We start from the raw sequence: 21,660 nt of genomic DNA, 5'->3' as shown, positions 1-21,660 counted from the left end.
CATCCTCCCTTCAAAGTAAAGAAGACTGGCGCCAAAGTAATGGGAAATTATTGGGCTTTCGGAGACTGCAAATAGATGCGGGAGTCTGAATCCTTTGGAATATTCAAGGGTACAAGACTATTAAATATTACGGCATGCCGGGAAACCTGCTGCAAATAGCATCCAGAGAAATGAACCAAATTTATTTATTATTTATTTGTGAATTAAGAAGGGGCTCCAGCCTGTTGCCATGAGTCTGACACCAGGTTCTGATGGTATATTGATGCATAAAAACCTATGTTAATTTCCCACATTTGCCCCTCCTGTATAAGAATGGCACTCAAGCAGTAAAATCTTTGCATATACAGATAGGAGGCAGAGCTGCTAGCTTGCCTGTAGAAGTTGAAAGCAATTGTGAGACATGAAAAGGCTGTTCCCGCCCCCCCCCTCTATTATTCTGCATAGAAACAGAATGTACCAGAAAACAGGTCTGCAGTCTTAAATTCCTAGGAGGAAGTGCAGAATATAAATAAGATCGACTCAGTTTCTGCATAAGAAGAAAATGTCCAAAACACCTCTAAGAAACAGTAGACCAGAACAGGCCTACCTGGACATCACTATTCTGCTTTCTTAGCAAATGTAAATCATTTGTCTCTCCTAGACTTTAGAAGCAGCATCTAGAGAAGGCTTGGAACAAGATTTGAAAGCTGCAAAGTATTTCATCAAAAGATATATGCATCACTGCTCACATCAAATATGCAGGGTTCTAAATCTCATTAGGCCCTTCCATAAGTAAATACGGCTCCCTGTTTCAGACATTTGTCGTCTATGAGCTGGGAAAGTGACAGGGATGGTGACAGAGGGTGGAGCTTAGCATGCCAACTCCCACTCATTTTACATGAAATCAGATAGCAGAATGCTGAAACAAGGCTATAATCTATTCAGCAGGTGGCACTGAACATAATTGTATCTGAGGAGTCAGGAGTTTCCTGTTACTGTTCTTCTTGAAGATTAGTAATTACCTATCTCCCTGGCGGCTGGTGTGTCTTCTGAGTCTTCCATGACACCTGCTGGATGTTCATCAAGAAGTCAATCAGAATACCATCTATGTAAAGTAGCAGGGATTATGCTTTCTGAACTCTCCTTTGCTGCACATCCCACTATCCAAAGCTTTCTTTATTTGTCCTCTCTTAAACAAGCAGTTCTGATCTTGTCTTCTTTCTCTTCGCACAAAAGACACATATTTCACAACCCTACGGCTGAACCCTCGCTATGCTCCACAAAAGTTCTGTTGGCCTCTCTGGGATGTTTGTGCTTGGCTCTGTGGTTTCTCAGGGCAATGGCACAGCTTTCCCAGTCAATAGCCATGAGCTGCCTCATTTGGAACCTGCTGCCTTATCTATCAGAAGTGGAGTTTGACAGAATTTCAACTGTACTGAAAGGCCTTTTTGTTCACTCAGGCTGCTGAACGCACATTATTTTGTTTTCGTTCTCTGTTGTTCTTTGTTCTGGTGAGTTTAGTGTCCCAAGCCAAGAAATTTGCAAAGGGGGAAAAACAGCAGTGTTTCGATCTTGCTTTTATCATGTCTGTACCATCCTGTTAGGTACATGCATCTAAATTCACAATGAATGTGGAGAAAACAGTTGTTTTGTTGACTATATTGAATTCATGGTTCCAAATATAGGTAATGATCCTGTATGAGTGCAATACGTGTACATAAATGTTCTGGAAGCCCTCTAAAAAGCTACAATCAATAATCTTTCTGCAAAACTCTTGCCCTAAGACACTTAGTGATGGAGGTCTCACTGAGTTTTGTCATTCCTTGGCTCAGAATATGAACTTCAGCTTCTGGTAATGCTCAGTTTATGATTCTTTCCTCTCTCCCAAGGTTCTTTTCTGTCTTAGATTTTGATTCCACTGCAAGTCATAGAACAGGAGTAGAAACCCTTTCTTCGCCTAAGGACCATATTTCCTCCTGGCAAGCTTCTGGGAACCACATCCTAGTATTGGGGCAGGACCACACACGAAAGAGAGAAGAGCAATAAATTTGAACTTTGCCTTTGTATAGGAGGCTAGTTTTACCACATTCACAAATGTCTTCCAGCCAGCATTCCAGCATTTTCAAAATTCAAAGGACCCATTCCAGCTAGGCAAAAACCATCAAGGAGGATGCAAAGCAGGACTTGTGAGGGGTCTGACTCAGGAGGGTATGTGTGCTGGGGAGATTCCTATGGGCCAGACAGAAAGCCCTGGAGTATCAAATGTTGCCCCCAGGCCTAGGGTTCCCTATTCCTGCTATAGAATAACTATTGAGGTGGTGGAGGATAACTCAAAGAAGGTGTTGCTTTGACCCAGTGTGTGCCAGATTGCTGTTCCTGTGGCATTTGTGAGATGATGAACTGTGCTGATTGCAAGTTGATTGCAAGTTGATTGTTGACTGCACCAACACTAGGACTGTAAGAGGAAGGTGAAACTTTAGAAAATGTGCTTTTTCTCTGGAATCTGTAGAAAACAAACAGAAGCCAGGAAGGCAGAGTTCTTCTCAGGTAACATGGTTAAAATAACTTATTGAAGTTTGGTACACCACGATTGAAGAGTCACGGCTGTGCTGGATAAATAAATAATGGATGTAAATGTAAGAGAGTAGAAAGTGCTCATTTAATTTTAAAGAAAACATAAAGCCATAAATAAATTTAGGCTATAAATGAAAAGGTAAGGGAGGGAGGGAGGGAGGGGGGGAAGGGATGAATGAAATTCTCGAACAGTCTGACAAAAGACTGTAATGGAAAAAACAAAACACAAATTGATTAGTGAATTCAGAGGTTGATAAATGTATGAGAAACAGTGAATTACAGTATTATAAATTTGATGCCCTAATCATCTACAGAATGACTAGACAGTTCTTCCTGCAGAATTTTATAAATTAGTATTCTGTAGCAGTAATAGGCAATGAAGAGACATAGGGCTATTGGAAAAGCAAATATTTTCCCCTCAAAAAAGTATGTGCGTACCTAGGCTAACCAGTCCATGGGTGGTTCTCAACATGATGGCAGACCTTGTGTGGGGTGGTGTCAGGGACCGTGCTGAGGAGGGCTGCACTGAGGAGGAATGGTGGGAGCCTCCCCCTCCCCCTGCTCCGGATCCTGAATCTTCCCAGGAGCAGGAGGACAGTATAGATTTGGAACAGTGGTTTGCAGAGGGGCATAGTTCGGAAGGCAGATGGGGAACAGCTAGGAGAAGAAACACTAGAAGAGAGAGGGTTAGCAGATTCACAGTCTCGGAACAGCATTCACCCCACTTCTCCAAAGTCACCGAGAGCTCAGAAATTGGCAGAGTGGAAAGCACAGAAGGTACAAACTCAGCTTACAAGACGTAGAAGTGATGTAGATTAATAGGGACAGAAGGAGGTGGAATCCTTTAGTAGGAGCACTGCCATTCTAGCAGGTGTGTTCTTTGTTCTATTGCTGTGATTATTAAAGTTTCTAACTGGTAAGAAGACTCCTTTTCCTTTGTTCTGCTTATCTACTGCCACGGGGGAGGAAGTCGATTTCCTTAGCCTGACAGGTGGGAAGAAAGCTCAGAAGACCAGATTGTCTTTTTGTGTGTAGACAAATCAATCTAACCTCCAGTTATAAATATGGCTACAGCTAATTTGCGTACATTGTTTCATGTCACCACTACTTTTGACACTGAACAACAGATGGTACATAAAACCCATAAAACCGCTGCTACGTTGGATTCAAATGGGTGAATGTATAAAGAGGGATGCATATGAGCACAGGTCCTTTCTGACCCAAAGAAAGCCAGTGCTGAAAGAGTTGTAAGGAAAACTGGTCGTGTCAAATCCACGGACAGGAACAATTTAGGCATGTGTGCAAGCACACAACCATAGAATAAGCTAATTAATACAAGGTACACTTTCAGACTAAAGACTAAGAAGCTTATTTCTGAACACTCTCTCTACCTAAATGGCATTGAGCTAAGTGATATTATCAAATACATTTAGCCCCAATGCATTTAAGTCATTGATCTCTCAAATAACTTTCTATAGTATATACTCAGTCTGTAGCTGAATTTGTTCAATATCCAGATGCTATTTGTAGACTTAACAGCTGTTGGTGGGATCCAGTGAGTTCCCAATTTCCTCCGCACCTCCCAAAGCAAACCACCTATTGTACTTAACAGCTTCAATAAGAAATGTCCAGGTTTTAAAAATAAACTTGACATGTAACTGTTTACTTGGAAAAGTTATTGTCTTTCCAAATTGCTGTGAAGTTTGTTGATACTGTGTTACCAAGACATCAGTTACATTGTCATGATGAAATGATACCTGGCTGGGCTGTTAAAGAATTTGCAGTCTGATGAACTATTGCTACAATGTAAATTAGCCTTTTGGGAGAAACGTCAATAAATATGGCATGCAATAAGAAAAGGACACATAGGGGAGATACAGTCAACCGTTTGACCACACCTGGTATGCAGCAACATCTCCCTTAGTGCTTGGAAGGATGATACATATCTTTAAATCGATGCAGGGGTCACTGCCTAAGAGATGACATTATGAACAAGTTATGCAAGAATTGCTGCAAAGATTTGTCCAGTAGATGTGTCTCGCCTTGTAAAATTAGAGAGAAGTATATATGTCAATATGTGACAGCATGAACAGAGAGACTTGCACTACTTTAAAGACTTCCCTATTAGTCTCTAAAGTGTCACAATATTCTTTGTTGTTTTGTAATTAGCCAAGCACTGGCCCTATGAAAGACTTCATGTTAATGCAGATGCATTTTAAAAAATCAACCGTTAACTCACACACATAGCTCTTACATCATGATTAAAAACAGAATGCAATTAAACATTTGCTTAACTACTTGAAACCTGGCTGTTTTGTGGTTTGGTAAATTAAGATAATCACTGCAGGGAATGCACCAGCTCATGATGTTTTTCTAAAAGCATGTGTAAGTGGTTGGCTGGATTGTAGCCTAAATATTTAGTTCCTTGGAACACTCAAAACTTTGACAAGATAGCTCATATAATTGAGCTTTTGGTCATAGCTCTCTTCAAAAGAACAACTTTATTAATGAATTTATTTCTATTTATAATGTCATGAAGAAAGATTAAACAAAAACTCAAAGGAAACAGTCAAGGCAAACAGCAATTCTCAGAGATTTCATCATTCATTTCAATAGAGGGACGAGATCCATCCATGCTGATATGAATCAGGTTCTTTCCTTAAAGTAAATGGGAAGGGTTTTCCAAGCAGTGCTATAATGTGGAAGATTTAGAAATATCACACATCACAAGAAAACAAAGGGTGTGTAATGCAAATTTGGAATACAGCGGATTAAGAATATCATATAAAGATGTCTCACACATCTATGAGTTAGATGAATAGAGCGCATTCATGTTTGCAATTTATGAGCTTTAACCCTATGAGCTTTAAATTTATTGGATTTACCTCGAATATAGCCTGTTCTTACTTTTTTTAAAAGTTACATTTACCATCATGGTTATATGAAAACTTCCACATATTCCTACAATACATTTTCCCACATATGTCATGGAGTCAATCTTTATTGCTTTCATTTTTAATTTTGCCACAACTCCTTAGGCTAATTCTCTAGGAAAGGCTACTAGTAAACTTTAGAATAAAGTAAAATCAAGTAGCCAGCAAGGAGGACTTGCCTATGTATTTTTGGAAATACATAGCATGCCAGACAGAATATGTCTGAAATTGAACCAACAGTGGTAGCGCAAATACTTCCATAGTCTATTTCACCTAAACTCATTCTTCTTCATTAGTTCCACACAATTATGGAATTAGAGTATCATAAAAATATGAATGCTATTCTACTAAATTCTAATATATTAGACTCATTGAAATTAATCAACATAACTAAGTTAGGTGTGTTAATTTCACTGGGTCTGCTCTGCATAAAACTCAACTGAATACCAATCACCATGCTTACACTCTAGCTAAGGTTAGTTGTAAATACATTACACCAATAAGACTTAGTCACAGCTACCTTTAGCAGGAACTAACTACACATTTAATGTTTGAAATTGTGACTAATGAACATTTTTTCAAACTTTTTCTCTTCTATTTAAACTGTACTTTTCAAAGATCCAGATGAAGATCTACAGTATGTATTCGCATTCCTACACTTCATTAATAAACTGCATTGTAATTTGTATTACATTGGTGCAAGTGAACAGTCATCCATGAATATTCATGTAGACAGATACACATAAACTGCAACAGATTTCAACTTTTACAGATGCAATTTTACATTCTACATGTCATTTTTACAAGCATTTAATTTATTAGCATCTTAAGCAATATTCAAGTTTCCCTTATAGCATCCAAATCCTGTTCATGTTTACTCAGAAGTACACCCCTACTGAGTTCAATATGACCTGTTCTCTATTAAAGGTCTATAACCATAAGCAAATATTTGTGTTCTGTTTATGACCCAAATACTGTTATGGATATATTGGCATTTCCACACAATGAATCATAGGAACATAAAAACTGCCTTAAATTACACAAATCAGTGCTAGCTACAAATAAACACCATGTGGGATGCACAAGAGAGACAGAATTCCATAGCTGAATCTGCTATCAAGCTACAAATCAGTGTGTGTCTGCAGAGTATGAGTACAACTCACATAGAGAAAATCTGCCTCAAAAGCAATTATCAGTAGATCCATCCTTAATTTATACATGGATTGGCTTCCAACTCCTGATATATGGAATTCCTAACATATGTTTGCTCATAATTCTAAGTCTCAACTCCATTATGACCATGATTGACTAACCAAGCTATGTTTGAATGTCAGTGAGAAATTCAATATATTAAGTCAGGTAATGCATGACAGAAAATAGTAAAGGAGAAAGCACTGTGTCTACAAATAAAATTACTGTAAATGCACTGTTTTTTTAACAGGTCCCTGTAGCAGAAAATAAAAATGTCAGAAGTAAGTGTGTGTGTGGGGGGGGAATTCCCACTCTGATGTGAGGAATCTTCATTTTCAATCCAAATTACATAGAACAAGTCAACAGCTTACAGGTGCTTGCAGAGCACAGCAAAAGTTACTTATGATTTATGCTAGTCAGCCAAACCAAATACTGCAGGTGAAAGCAGAAACAAGTTCCTAATCAATCTGAGTAAATGTGTTCATTACTCCGCATACAGTCGCCACTGACAATATCCCATCAGATGTAAAGCTATTAAATCAAGCCACATCAAAAAGAGATTTGCTTATAGATATACGTGCACCAACCATTTTTACTTAGACTGTGGCAATCCCTGTGAAGAAAGTGGCAAAAATAAAAAACAATTTGAAGTTAAGTGAATTTTTGAGGTGGGAATTAAAAATAAATAAATCTCTTGATGTACAGGTGGTATTTAACACCAGTAAAATTGGCTAAAATGTATAGAACAAAAAATGAATATTGGAAATGTAAGGAAAAGGAGGGTACTTTTTACCACATGTGGTGGACATGTAAAGAGGTAAAAGCTTTCTGGGAAATGATATACAATGAGTTAAAGAAAATGTTTAAAAACACTTTTGTTAAAAAGCCAGAAGCTTTCCTATTGGGTATAGTGGGTAAAGAGATACTGACACAAGATAAAAAACTGTTCTTATATGCTACAACTGCAGCAAGAATTATGTTAGCCCAAAAATGGAAACAACAGGAATTACCAACAAAAGAAGAGTGGCAGATGAAATTTATGGATTTTGCAGAACTGGCAAAACCGATGGGAAGAATCCAGAACCAGCGAGATCAAGCATTCCAAAAAGACTGGAACTAATTTATATTATATTTGAAAGACAACTGTAAGCAATTAACATCATTAGCAGGGTTATCTGAAGATTTGTAAAATGAAATTATTACCTATTCAGGTTGAGTAATGTAATATTTTAAGAAATGTCATAACAAGAACAGGAAAGGAAGGGAAATGCAAGGGTGCACAATTTAATTTTGTAAACCATTAGGTGGGAGGGAGGGAAGTCGTTAGGCTCAGTAGAGCCAAAGAGATATAATAAGAGGATATGTTGTTACGCAATGTGCTTATATGTAAAACTAATAAAAATGATTAAAATAAATAAATAAATCTCACAGCAAAGTTCTCTATTATCCAAAGAGACTCTTGGCTGCAAGAAGTGTTCCTGAATATTCCAAAATTTTACCCCTCCAGTGAATAAAATCCTTAGGTTGTCCAGACAAATCAGTCATGACTTGAACTTAAGCTCTATTGGTTTCAGTGGGAACTAAGTTCAACTAACTTTGATTGCATACACACTATACCTTTAAAAAAACATTTGAAGCATATTCTCGGTACTGTAGTTTGTTAAGGGTCACTGGGAACTGCAACTTTGTGGGGACAAACTACAGTGTCCAGAATTCTTTGAGGGGAAGAATATGCTTTGAATATGCAATAAAGGTGTAGTTTGCACAAAGTCTTAATCTGAATCTGACAATTTCTTACAATTTCAGACCTAAATTTCTCAGTGTTTCACTGACAGCTATAGGGTTAAGAAAGCCTGTGGATGAATGAGGAATGGTTCACTTATATTTCTCCTCTGATGAAGTTGTAGAGTGTTTTTCGCATCCTCTATCAATATAGCTTTTAGATAGTTACTGGAACTTCTTGAGAGCAAAGCAAAGTCAAATTTTGGCTAACATAGCATACCTCCTAAGTAGCCTCATGGGATCTAACACATGACAATGTTACACAATTGTGTTATTATCGAATTTTCCATCATCTTAGAAGAAATGGATTTCTATTTATTCTTTACATGAGTAATTCTGTAAAACACTGTTGTTATATTGTTCAAAGATAACACTGAAAGCAGCAGGAGAGAGGCAATTGAGTAATTTATCTCTCTTGAGAGGCATAAGACACGATTGGTCTCTCTGTACTGGCTGGCACAAATACTTCAACATCAATCTACTATTTGGAAACAAAGTGTCTTTTATACTTTGTTTATGCCTTTTGCAAGGATACATCTCAAAGTTTTTGGACTACAGAAACAGGTTTGCCTACAAAGGAACCAATCAGTAAAGCAGTCCCCATTTGCCTAATTTTATTATAACCATTTTTGTTTGTGTATATCCAAAATACTTTCATATTGTTGTCTGACTCTTCATGACCCCATGAACCAGAGCACGCCAGGCACTTCTGTCTTCCACTGCCTCCCGCAGTTTGGTCAAACTCATATATTCATAAATGAATATATTCATATATATTCATATATTCAAACCTTAAAGAATGAATTGGAATATGTGAAATTATTTTCAGAAACTTGGAAGTGGTGTGCTTCAACAGTTATTGCATGTGCAATTTTATTCAATAGCATGGTCTGCGGCAGGTGTTTTTTTTTCCAGCAGGAACTCAGTTACTGCAACTTTCAGGTAGGTGCCATTGCCATTATAAGAGAACAAGGTGAGTTCTAGCACCTCTTTTTCTAGAAAAATAGCACTGGTCTTACAATTGTGTGGAATTGTAAGCTCTGAGAGGTACTCAGTTAAAACCGAAATAGCTTCCAGCAAATGTTTGGATAGAGTCCACAACAGTGAGAGCATATTCTTCCTCCTCTCCCCACTCTTCACAAGATGGAGAAAGGGATAACCAGAACGGAGTTTCACTGGCCCTTATATAAAGCTGATTGGAAGAAGATGCAGAACAGACAAAAGAAAGTACTTTTCCACACAGTGTATAAGCTCTCTGTGGAATTTGCCACCGCAAGAGTCTACAATACATATGCACACCAGCAATTCAAAATTATGTTTCATGGTGTCCATTTTAACCCCCGAACTTATCGTCAACTTTGTTACACATAAAGTAGATTTTTTATTGTTATTTTACAGTTGAATGAAACCAACATTGTGTGTGTTCAAATCAGTGTCACCCTAGTTGCTCTTTGAAACCAGCTTCAGTGCAGATGATCACTGTGGCATTTACAAGGGGCTTTGCAGGCTATTAAGTGGGCCTGCAAACCCCACTTTCGGCAAGGAGCTGCATCACCCACAGCTGACTTCATATATGATGTCAGGTTAAGGCAGGTAGCTGAGGCTTGGCTGCAACAGCTTCATGAGTGAAATGAAGATTGTCAGGCCTAATTAGGCTTGCAGACTGGAATTTTTACACTGCTGCATTAGGGTCTCTTAAAAACATTTCAGTTTTGGTGGGTAGTTAAGCTGCAGCTGAGTGTGGTTTGTTATACTCTAACTTATGGGTGAGCAGGGAGTCTGGTGGACCTTGAGTAAGAACTCAGTGGCTGAGAGGGTGGATGTGTCTGAATTAAAATGAATTGATATATTACCTATATATTAGTAACTTTTTATTGATGTAACATTTTATATGTAACTGTGTATTTTTATAATATTTCATTTAAGTAGTCTGTTGTTGCTTCTGTTTTCTGTACACAGCTTAGAGATATTTTTAATATATTAAGCAGTATAGAAATTGAATCATCATCAATCAACTTATGCTATTTATTGTTATTGCCTTACTTATGTGTTGATTTTTTTTTAACTATTAATAGACCTTTGGTTTAATTAGCTTTGCATCCATATAGATATGAATGGAATTATTCTTTCCAATGAAAGAAGTTTCCAACAATATATCCAATAGATTGTTTTCCCAAACAGGTGTGACCACTGTATCACCTACCTTGAACACCAAAAACACATGAAATCATACTGTTGCTGCTGGAAGATTAAAGTGCCTGTGTTTGACATGTCATAAGTTACAGAAGTGTACTCTAAAAGAAGAGTGGCCATTACCCAAGCTAGGATTAAACTCTGTGATGAATAGTGTTTAGAAAACTACAAATATGGTGGCTACATCTAGGAATGATACATAGTAGGGAAAGTTCAATATATTAAAATAGCAAAATCTTGACATCCCCCTTAAGATGCTTTTGTTGACAGGAAAAAAGAGGTGATCAGAAAACAGAAAGTGGGGGAGATAATCTCAGAACAACTCCCTAATAAACAAGATAAGTAAAGAGAAATCAAGTTCCTCAATCCCCTATTTAACATCAGTAATAAGGAATGCAAAATTTCCCATATGTTACATGTTTTAAATTTCCTTCTATAACTCTAGTGGTCCTAATTATTCATTTAGTAAATCGACTTCATGGAAATATTAAACACTGACACAGCAGTAAAGGGGTTAATTGCAAGGACTATTTGTTTAATTAGAAGTTTAAGCATGAACAGACAACAATTCAAGACACAATGGGAAAGAGATCTTGGTGTGACAATTGAGAAACAAAAACAAGATATATTGTGCTTTTCAGTGAAAAGAGTATTGTTAAGTTTGCCGGTGTAAGAGGCACTACATAAGTTACTGTTTCAATGGTATCTGACACCCACTAGGCTGAATAAGATGTTTTCAATAACACAATTTAAATGTTAGAAGCGTAGCGTTCATCATACAGATGTCATCAATATTTGGTGGGAATGTCAGATATGTCATAATTATTGAATTCACATTTTAACAACCAATACAGACACTGCCGGATACAGCATGAGTTTTAAAGCAGAATAACTTTATAGAAAAGTAATCTGAACAGCTGTGCATCTTTAATAATGAATCTATTTATGCAAAAATGGTCTGGGCACAACATTAGGGAAAAATAAAGCCCCCATCAAAAAGGTAATTATTTTTTAAATGTATTGAAGAAGCCAGGATACACAGGAAAAAGTGATATTCCCTTTAAAAAAATCATATAGCTGGTAGTCAGGCTTGCTTTCTAAAACAGAAGAATGCTAACTGTGGCATATGAATGTCAAACAATCCTTTTATTTATTTTCCCCAACCCCTTTTTCCTCCATAGAATTATCTTTGAATTATAATTTTTTTAAAAAAATCAAATGTAATTTTGCTTGGCATTTTTAAACACTCATTTAAATGTACAGTGGATTAAAACAAGGAGAAAGTAAGGAATGCTCATAAACAGGCATCACACACAAAAACAAAAAAACGCCCCTTTCACTGCATGATGGCCATTACTCATCATAATTATCAATCTAAGGGATGTGCTTGTTTCTCATGGCTGCTTATTAAGCATTCATTTTCCTCTTTCTATTTTTTTTAAAAATAGAACTTTCAGGATTTATTGATGTTAAAGTCAAAGGGTTGTTTGTTTATTTATTCACTTACTCTTTTTATTTTTATTTAAACTATATATAAATACCAAAGCTACCTAAGAGGTGTACATAAAAATTTAAAAGCATACAATACATAAAAAGTTAAAAGCATACAATGGATAAAATTTGTTCAAAAACCAATTCACTTTATGTAAATGCCAGCTAAAATAGAAAGGCCTTTGTCAGGTGCCTGAAATTCAATAGAGCTATTTCCCTCAACAGCTATTCCCCTTACAGAGCTACAATTCCCAGATTTACATGGGAAGTGGGCTAACAGTTAAAGCATTCTGATAATGTAAGGGTCATTCTACAAAATGAAGTACAAATGGATTTCCAAGCAACTACTAGAATCCCTGTGTAAATGGAGAATGCGACTCATTTTGATAATATTGTATACCCCACGTTGCATCAACACCATGAGGAGTTGGATAAAGAAGTTGGATAAGGAACATATATTTTACTAGATTCAGTATCTTTTCACCAGAATTGCCAAGGTTGCTTTGGATGCTTACAAGAAGAAAAGAAAAAAAGCTTAATGTCACATCTGAATCTATCAGAGAACTCTAAATGGCAGTAGACAAGCAGAGACACATTAATTTGTCATTTCTTAGCACCAATTAGTAATTAAATGGTTGGTTTAGGGGCTAATTGAATTTTCCATGTGCTGCTTAGCATCACTTCAAAGCCATTATGGGATTTAAAATACAGGCCCATGTCGTATTTTCAGATGCCTGAAGATATGCAAGCAATTTTAGAAGACCAATCTTTTTGTCAAGGTGGCTGCTAAACCATAGTTTAGCACAACAAGGTCAAGACATAACAATTTACAGGTTTTCACATCCCCACCTCCCTTCTCCTCCACCATGGCCATGAGACATTGGGAAGCTTTTCCTTTCTGTAACCATTAACCATTTTTTTTACAGTGTCCCTAAACTCTAAATAATGTTGATTATGGTTTGCTTAAACAAGTCAGCTTCTTAAGAACAGAAAAGAGTTCTAGCCCATCTAGTCCAGCATCCTGTTCTCACCATGGCTAACCAGAAGCCTTTGGCAAGTCCATAAGCAGGAGCTGAGCACAACAGCTGTCTCCCCGGAAGTAGCTGTATATCTTAGCTATTCTGGCTAGTAACCACTAGCCTCACACTCCATTGCCCATGGGCTTAAGCTGGGTTATTTCCAAAGAACCATAGTTAAAATTGGCCACCATATTTTGGTTTTGGACAACCAGGCAAACTGCAATTAATCTAAACCAGAAAACCCCCAGAAATCCTTCATACATATGCATCTAATTCTCATCAGGCTAAACAAGGGATGTCAAAATCAGCTTCATTTGCTGTTACAGTGACATTACATATCCAGATTTTACTGACTGTATGATGGTGTCACTGTTACTAGAAAGAAGATACACTGGAAACAAACAAAAAACACACACAAAACAACATGACAAAAGCCACAGCTGGTTAAGGCTACAAACAGCAACAAACTAGTGTTACACAAATATGGTTTTAGATATCATTCAGGTAACATTTTATCCATCTTAAAAGCTCCCTTTTAAACCAAAAATATTCATTATGAACATCTGGCATAGTCCTGCGATTAATGCATCTTTCCGCACAAAATTACCATTCATTGTAGTTTATCCTGCTTTGACTGAAAGTATTTTGTGATTTAGACTACAGCCAGCCCCTATCTGGTTTAAACTATCAAGTTGTAAATTAATATGGTGCCACACAGTGATCCTAATGGTATTGAATTATCTGAATCTTTTATATAATGGATGGAAAACCAAATAAGAGATACAGTCGGTTAAAATTCAAAAAGAAACTATGTGAAAGGAAGGTCAGATGTCTCTGATCGAACACACTGAATCTAGATAACCCCTACTGCAAAAAGGGCCTGTTAGACAAATGTGCTATGAAGTCTTTCTGCTTATTTGTTGTTTAGTTTATTCAACTTCTAGCCCATTATACTTCAGGGGTTCATGAAAATCAACAAGGTTTTTTTACCCTGTCCCTATTCTTAATCCAAAAATGAGTGTGAATTAGTGATGTATCAAACATCACCTTTACCCTGTGGGATAGCTCAGTTGGTAGAGCATGAGACTCTTAATCTCAGGGTCATGGGTTGAACCCCACATTGGGTAAAAAGAGTCCTGCATTGCAGGGGGCTGGACAAGATGACGCTTGTGGACTCTTCCAACTCTACATTTCTGTGATTCTATGCCCCTTCATGGATCACTGCCTTGCCGTGGCGAAGGGGCTTGAAGAACTCAGAGAAGCTATGAACTACGCCGAGCAGGGCACACAAGATGAATAGGTCATAGTGGAGAGTTTTGACCAAACGTGATCCACCTGGAGGAGGAACCGGCAAGCCACTCCAGTATCCTTGCCAAGAAAACTCCATGGACAAAGACAACAGGCATATAAAAGTTATGACGCTGGAAGATGAGCCCCTCAGGTCGGAAGGCGTCCAACATGCTACTGGGGAAGAGCGGAGGGCAAGTACAAGTAGATCCAGAGCTGATGAAGCGGCTGGGCCAAAGCCGAAAGGACGCTCAGTTGCGGATATGCCTGGAAGCGAAAGGAAAGTCCAATGCTGTAAAGAAAAATATTGCATAGGAACCTGGAATGTAAGAACCATGAACATGGGTAAGTTGGAGGTGGTCAAAAATGAGATGGCAAGAATAAATATTGACATCCTGGGCATCAGTGAACTAAAATGGACGGGAATGGGCGAATTCAGTTCGGATGACCATCACATCTACTACTGTGGGCAAGAAACCCGTAAAAGAAATGGAGTGGCCCTCATAGTCAACAAAAGAGTGGCGAAAGCTGTACTGGGATGCAATCTCAAAAACGATAGAATGATCTCAATACGAATACATCACAGTAATCCAAGTTTATGCACCAACTACTGGTGCTGAAGAAACTGAAATTGACCAATTCTATGAAGACTTACAACACCTTATAGAAGTGACACCAAAGAAGGATGTTCTTCTCATTATAGGGGATTGGAATGCTAAAGTAGGGAGGCAAGAGATAAAAGGAACAACTGGCAAGTTTGGCCTTGGAGATCAAAACGAAGCAGGGCAAAGGCTAATAGAGTTCTGTCAAGAGAACAAGCTGGTCATCACAAACACGCTTTTCCAACAACACAAGAGATGACTCTACACATGGACATCACCAGATGGGCATCATCGAAATCAGATTGATTATATTCTCTGCAGCCAAAGATGGAGAAGCTCTATACAGTCAGCAAAAACAAGACCTGGAGCTGACTGTGGCTCAGATCATCAGCTTCTTATAGCAAAATTCAAGCTTAAACTGAAGAAAGCAGGAAAAACCACTGGGCCGGTAAGATACAATCTAAGTCAAATCCCTTATGAATACACAGTGGAAGTGAGGAACAGGTTTAAGGATTTAGATTTGGTGGACAGAGTGCCTGAAGAACTATGGATGGAGGCTCGTAACATTGTACAGGAGGCAGCAACGAAAATCATCCCAATGAAAAGGAAATGCAAGAAAGCAAAGTGGCTGTCCAATGAGGCCTTACAAATAGTGGAGGAGAGAAGGCAAGCAAAATGCAAGGGAGATAGTGAAAGATACAGGAAATTGAATGCAGATTTCCAAAGAATAGCAAGGAGAGACAAGAAGGCCTTCTTAAACGAGCAATGCAAACAAATAGAGGAAAACAACAGAATGGGAAGAACCAGAGATCTGTTCAAGAAAATTGGAGATATGAAAGGAACATTTCGTACAAAGATTACCATAATAAAGGACAAAAGTGGTAAGGACCTAACAGAAGCAGAAGACATCAAGAAGAGGTGGCAAGAATACACAGAGGAATTATACCAGAAAGATATGGATGTCTCTTATACCCCAGGCAGTGTGGTTGCTGACCTTGAGCCAGACATCCTGGAAAGTGAAGTCAAATGGGCCTTAGAAAGCACTGCAAATAACAAGGCCAGTGGAAGTGATGGTATTCCAGCTGAACTATTTAAAATTTTAAAAGATGATGCTGTTAAGGTGCTACACTCAATATGCCAGCAAATTTGGAAAACTCAGCAGTGGCCAGAAGATTGGAGAAGATCAGTCTACATCCCAATCCCAAAGAAGGGCAGTGCCAAAGAATGTTCCAACTACCGCACAATTGCACTCATTTCACACGCTAGCAAGGTTATGCTTAAAATTCTACAAGGAAGGCTCAAGCAGTATGTGGATCGAGAACTCCCAGAAGTGCAAGCTGGATTTAGAAGAGGCAGAGGAACCAGAGACCAAATTGCAAACATGCGCTGGATTATGAAGAAAGCTAGAGAGTTCCAGAAAGACATCTACTTCTGCTTCATTGATTATGCAAAAGCCTTTGACTGTGTTGACCACAGCAAACTATGGCAAGTTCTTAAAGAAATGGGAGTGCCTGATCACCTCATCTGTCTCCTGAGAAATCTCTATGTGGGACAAGAAGCTACAGTTAGAACTGGATATGGAACAACTGATTGGTTCAAAATTGGGAAAGGAGTACGACAAGGCTGTATTTTATCTCCCTGCTTATTTAATTTATATGCAGAATACATCATGCGAAAGGCTGGGCTGGATGAATCCCAAGCTGGAATTAAGATTGCCGGAAGAAATATCAACAACCTCAGATATGCAGATGACACAACCTTGATGGCAGAAAGTGAGGAGGAATTAAAGAACCTTTTAATGAGGGTGAAAGAGGAGAGCGCAAAATATGGTCTGAAGCTCAACATCAAAAAAACGAAGATCATGGCCACTGGTCCCATCACCTCCTGGCAAATAGAAGGGGAAGAAATGGAGGCAGTGAGAGATTTTACTTTCTTGGGCTCCATGATCACTGCAGATGGTGACAGCAGCCACGAAATTAAAAGACGCCTGCTTCTTGGGAGAAGGGCAATGACAGGCCTAGATAGCATCTTGAGAAGTAGAGACGTCACCTTGACAACAAAGGTCCGTATAGTTAAAGCCATGGTTTTCCCAGTAGTGATGTATGGAAGTGAGAGCTGGACCATAAAGAAGGCTGATCGCCGAAGAATTGATGCTTTTGAATTATGGTGCTGGAGAAGACTCTTGAGAGTCCCATGGACTGCAAGAAGATCAAACGCATCCATTCTTAAGGAAATCAGCCCTGAGTGCTCACTGGAAGGACAGATCGTGAAGCTGAGGCTCCAGTACTTTGGCCACCTCATGAGAAGAGAAGACTCCCTGGAGAAGACACTGATGCTGGGAAAGATGGAGGGCACAAGGAGAAGGGGGCGACAGAGGACGAGATGGTTGGATAGTGTTTTCGAGGTTACCAGCATGAGTTTGACCAAACTGCGGGAGGTAGTGGAGGACAGAGGTGCCTGGCGTGCTCTGGTCCATGGGGTCACGAAGAGTCGGACACGACTAAACGACTAAACAACAACAACAAATGATTCTATGAAACATGATCCACCAATTTAATGAGACTTTTCACTTCCAAGAAAGCGGTGACCATTTCTCCTGATTCTTTGGAACACGCAGGGGCGTTGACTCTTCCCAAGGCTTCTTTTCATCTGGAACTCACCAGAACTCAGTTCCAGTACCATTGCCATTATAAGAGAACAAGGGAGGTGTTCGTGGTGAGTTCTAGCACTTTCCCCCCCTTGAAAAATAGCACTGACTCTTCCTATAATCATAATCACTATGAAGCTGGCCAAGGGGAGCATGAATCTTCCTCCTTTAAACTTTTAAAACCCAGTCCTTGTGTGTTCTGCAGCCTCCCTTGCCAGCATATTCCCTGGAAAGCACAGGGTGGTCATTAAACCATGATCTCTTCCTACATGCATTCCATGTACACATGCTAGATGAGGGGTGGGGAGTGTCTGCAGTGTGCTAGAGGGCAGGTCAGGGATTCTTTGAAAGTTCAAAGAAAGAACACTCACATCCCTCAGACACACTGTGGATAACGTTGCTGGATTCCTATCAGGCGCAGCCAGCATGGACAGTGATCAGGGGATGATTGGGCCTGTAGTCCAACAACATCTGTAGAGCCGATATTAATAATTAGTTTCCTGACAGATAAAATACATTTTTCTAAGTCTTCAATTTAAACTTTTCCAGATTTCTTTCTAGAAGTTATGCTCTCATTATTACTAGAGGGGGGGAAAGCGATTGACTTTGCAGTGCTTCTTTCCTGGTTCTTTTTTTACATCAATTTTATTATTTGGGTCAACATTCAGAAACAGGTAGACAAGACATGATGCAGTACATAAGCTTATAGAAGAATCTTATATGTATGAATTACAGTGGAACCTCGGGTTGCGGACATAATCTGTGACGGAGGCACGTCCATAACCCACAGCGTTCGCATCCTGAAGCATCGCGCCTGCACAGGCGTGATTTGGCGCTTCTGCGCATGCGCGAGCAGCGAAACATGGAAGTAACCTGTTCTGGTACTTCCGGGTTTCCCTTGGTCCGCAGTCTGAAAACATGTAATCTGAAGTGTCCGCAACATGAGGTATGACTGTATGAATAAATCTATCTCTTCAAAGTGGTCAGGAGAAGATGATTTATTCACTCAAGGACTATCCTTTATAAACTTAAATCTCTCCCAAGTCAAGAAAAAAAATCTATTTCAATCAGCTACATGCTGGGAACAGATGATTTATGTAGCCGTTTCCAAAGATTTCTTCTCAAAGGTAAACTAATAAAAAAGGAAAATCAGATTACAGTCTATGATGGGGTGGATTTTTATTAGAAAATATACTACCTTGTTGTCCAGTATCATCTTTGTAATATTGTCCAATGCTGCAAGCTTTACAGATCAAGATAACAGGTAGCAAAAGAGAATAGAATGTTTTTGGGTGTGTCACTGTCCCCATGGAGATTCCACTGCAATTAGTTGCCAGATAGCTGCACATCCATTGAGAAGTTACCACGTGGTTAAAGACCTGGACCACAATTCTCATATTTCTATTGAATGGCTTCCTGGAAGAGCAGGCAAGGACAATCACCTTCTGCAACTATGACATCAGGAGACAACTTCATGAAGCTGTCAGATGACAGTGCCCTTTCCAAGGGGCTCACTGCAAACCCCACGGCCACATTTTTTCTGTGTACAATTACGCAAGAGGTGACATCACACCACCACTTCCAGGGGCTTTTTTTAGTCAAATGTTTTCAACAAACACAGTAAGGGCCACACTTTCTAGTTACTGGGATATTTGGTGGTTTAAAAGAAAGATATTATGAGGAAAGCCCTTGGACTACCCTGTAAGATCTTCAGATAAATTTCAATCTGTTAAGAGCAGGTAGCTTTTATTAGGATTTTTCCTATAATTTCTACATGGAGTTGGGATGGGATAGACTTGCTGGTAGTGGGCCAGATCAAGGCTGTTTCATCCACCCCTGATTGCAAAGCTGTAGAGCTACCACAGAGGATGCCCTCTTTCTTGTTCCTGCCAGTTTAACTGCTCCTGGAGCTGGAAAAACAATAAATTCCTGATCTGACCATCTGGCGCCCAAAGGTACTCAGGCAGACACATTCTGGACCAGTAGAAGTTTACAAGCCATCTTTAAGGACAGACAAGCGTACAGTATATTTCATTCTTACTATTAAATAAAAAATAAAAGCAGTGTAAAATATATAGCCTATATAAACAGATTTGAGCTGCTACTTGTCTGGCACTGAAATGATATCAAGGTGAATCTCTCTGTTGAGGGCATTACACAGCTAGGGTGCCACCATTGAAAAAGTCCTTCTCTAGTTTCCACCCACTGCACCTTACCTGAGAGTGGCAACTAGAAAACAGGATTTCTGCCCACTGCAGAACTTTTCACCCTACTTCTTGGCCTTTGGCAACACACTTCTGTAGTTTTCCTGTTTCCTGAGACCCGTTCTCATTCAGCTGCCTAATCTTGTCTCAAGTTGCTATGTGAGAGATAATGTGGAATTTTACTTCCAGTCAAACTGAATTCTCTCACATATTTTTTTTTTATCAAAATCCATGTTCCGTTTCATTTTCTAAACAACTTAGTCTGATTTGGACATGCTCAGTCAAACTTCCAAGTAACTCCTTAGCCACTGAATTCCTTAGCTGGATATCCTTAATACAGCTGTATATAAAGGTAACTGCATTTTTCAAAACACTTCTTAGACCTGAGCTAATTGAGAATACAGTGTAGATGTAGTAGTATGTCACGCACGCACACACACACAGAGACACATTTTCTATTGTGCGTTACACAATTTTTGCTTCAGAAATCCCTATGTTCATGAAATTCCTTGGAGAGGTACCTCATCATTTATTAATCAAAAAACTACAAGATAAAGGCACAGGTATTAGGGGATACATCCCTGTACTCAAATTGAAATATATCAGTCTTCTGGGAGAGTTAGTAGAGAGCTCACTCTTTATGCCTTAGCCTGCCTTGGTTCTTTCTCTGGAGGCAGAGAATGGACTATACTGTTAGTAACCCATGGGTTTTATACACTTTCAAATATATTTTAGTCATTATGGAAGTAGTCCAACTTGTATCCCATTTTGAAACGAACTCATGTCCCATAAGCAAAAAGCCAGCTATTAGATGAGAAAGGTATGATGCCACTAAGATAGGCTCCAAATGAATTAAAGCTGTTTTAACAAACAAATCTATGGATCCGGCCAGCCTCTAAAAGAGAATTATTGATGCTGTGGGAATCAACAATAAGAGCAGAACCAAAGATCTCTTCTATGTCTTACATGTCATAAATATTAAACAAATGCTGTCTGTTACAATGAAGACTGAATACGATTTTTCTTTAAATCTGTCTCCCCAATGGACTCTGGTATGCATTATAAAATACTTGTTACAAAATTATCAAGTTTGATGGGCAAGGATTATTATTATATTTATTTATATCCCGCTCATTTCCCTGACAGGGGCTGTAAGTGGCTTACAAATAAAACAGAAATAGCTAAAAACAGGAAAACAACAACATTAAAAACAATTAAACATTAACAGAATTAAAACTATCTATCTGATCTATTCAAACATTTAGATCATTACAAAAATGATTTCCACACCCACACACCATCCTCTCATCCATCATTGGTCACAAAGACTTTACCAAATCTCACCCTCATCAAACACCCACTGCATTCAGGTCTGAACTGGAGGTACAGAACAGTCTCTTCAACTCCCGATTCAGATGTTGTGACTCAGGGGAAGAAGTAAATGAGGCAATATGGACTAATAAAATTAACAGCCTAAACTTCACACAGTAAAATTCTGGGCGGGCACAATATGTGGATGGATAGCTGTTACTTGATATTCAATACGCTATGGCTGTGTTCAGCTGTATTGACTTGGTGTTGCATCAATGAACCTAGAATTTGTCTCTTCCATTTCCCTTTCCACCCATAGTGCTGCTGCAAGGAAACTGGAAGATTTCACTTCCATTTTTAACTAACTGCTGTTTACTGTTGTGTCCAAACCAGGACAAATTGTGCTTAGTCTTAACCAGTGGTTTTTTTAAAAGAAAGAAAAGGTCC

At 38.8% G+C, this 21,660-nt stretch overlaps 1 protein-coding gene across 1 annotated transcript in view; it reads right to left on the bottom strand.

Annotated features, from left to right (window-relative positions):
- The window catches only part of CNTN1 (contactin 1), a 159,023-nt gene that overhangs the window by 90,934 nt on the left and 46,429 nt on the right, over positions 1-21,660 (bottom strand). The window lies entirely within an intron of this gene.

The sequence above is a fragment of the Podarcis raffonei genome, chromosome 10 (genome assembly GCF_027172205.1).
Source record: "Podarcis raffonei isolate rPodRaf1 chromosome 10, rPodRaf1.pri, whole genome shotgun sequence".
NCBI lineage: Eukaryota > Metazoa > Chordata > Lepidosauria > Squamata > Lacertidae > Podarcis > Podarcis raffonei.
The sequence above is the reverse complement of the archived record's forward strand: the minus strand, read 5'-3'. Positions and strand labels throughout refer to the sequence as shown.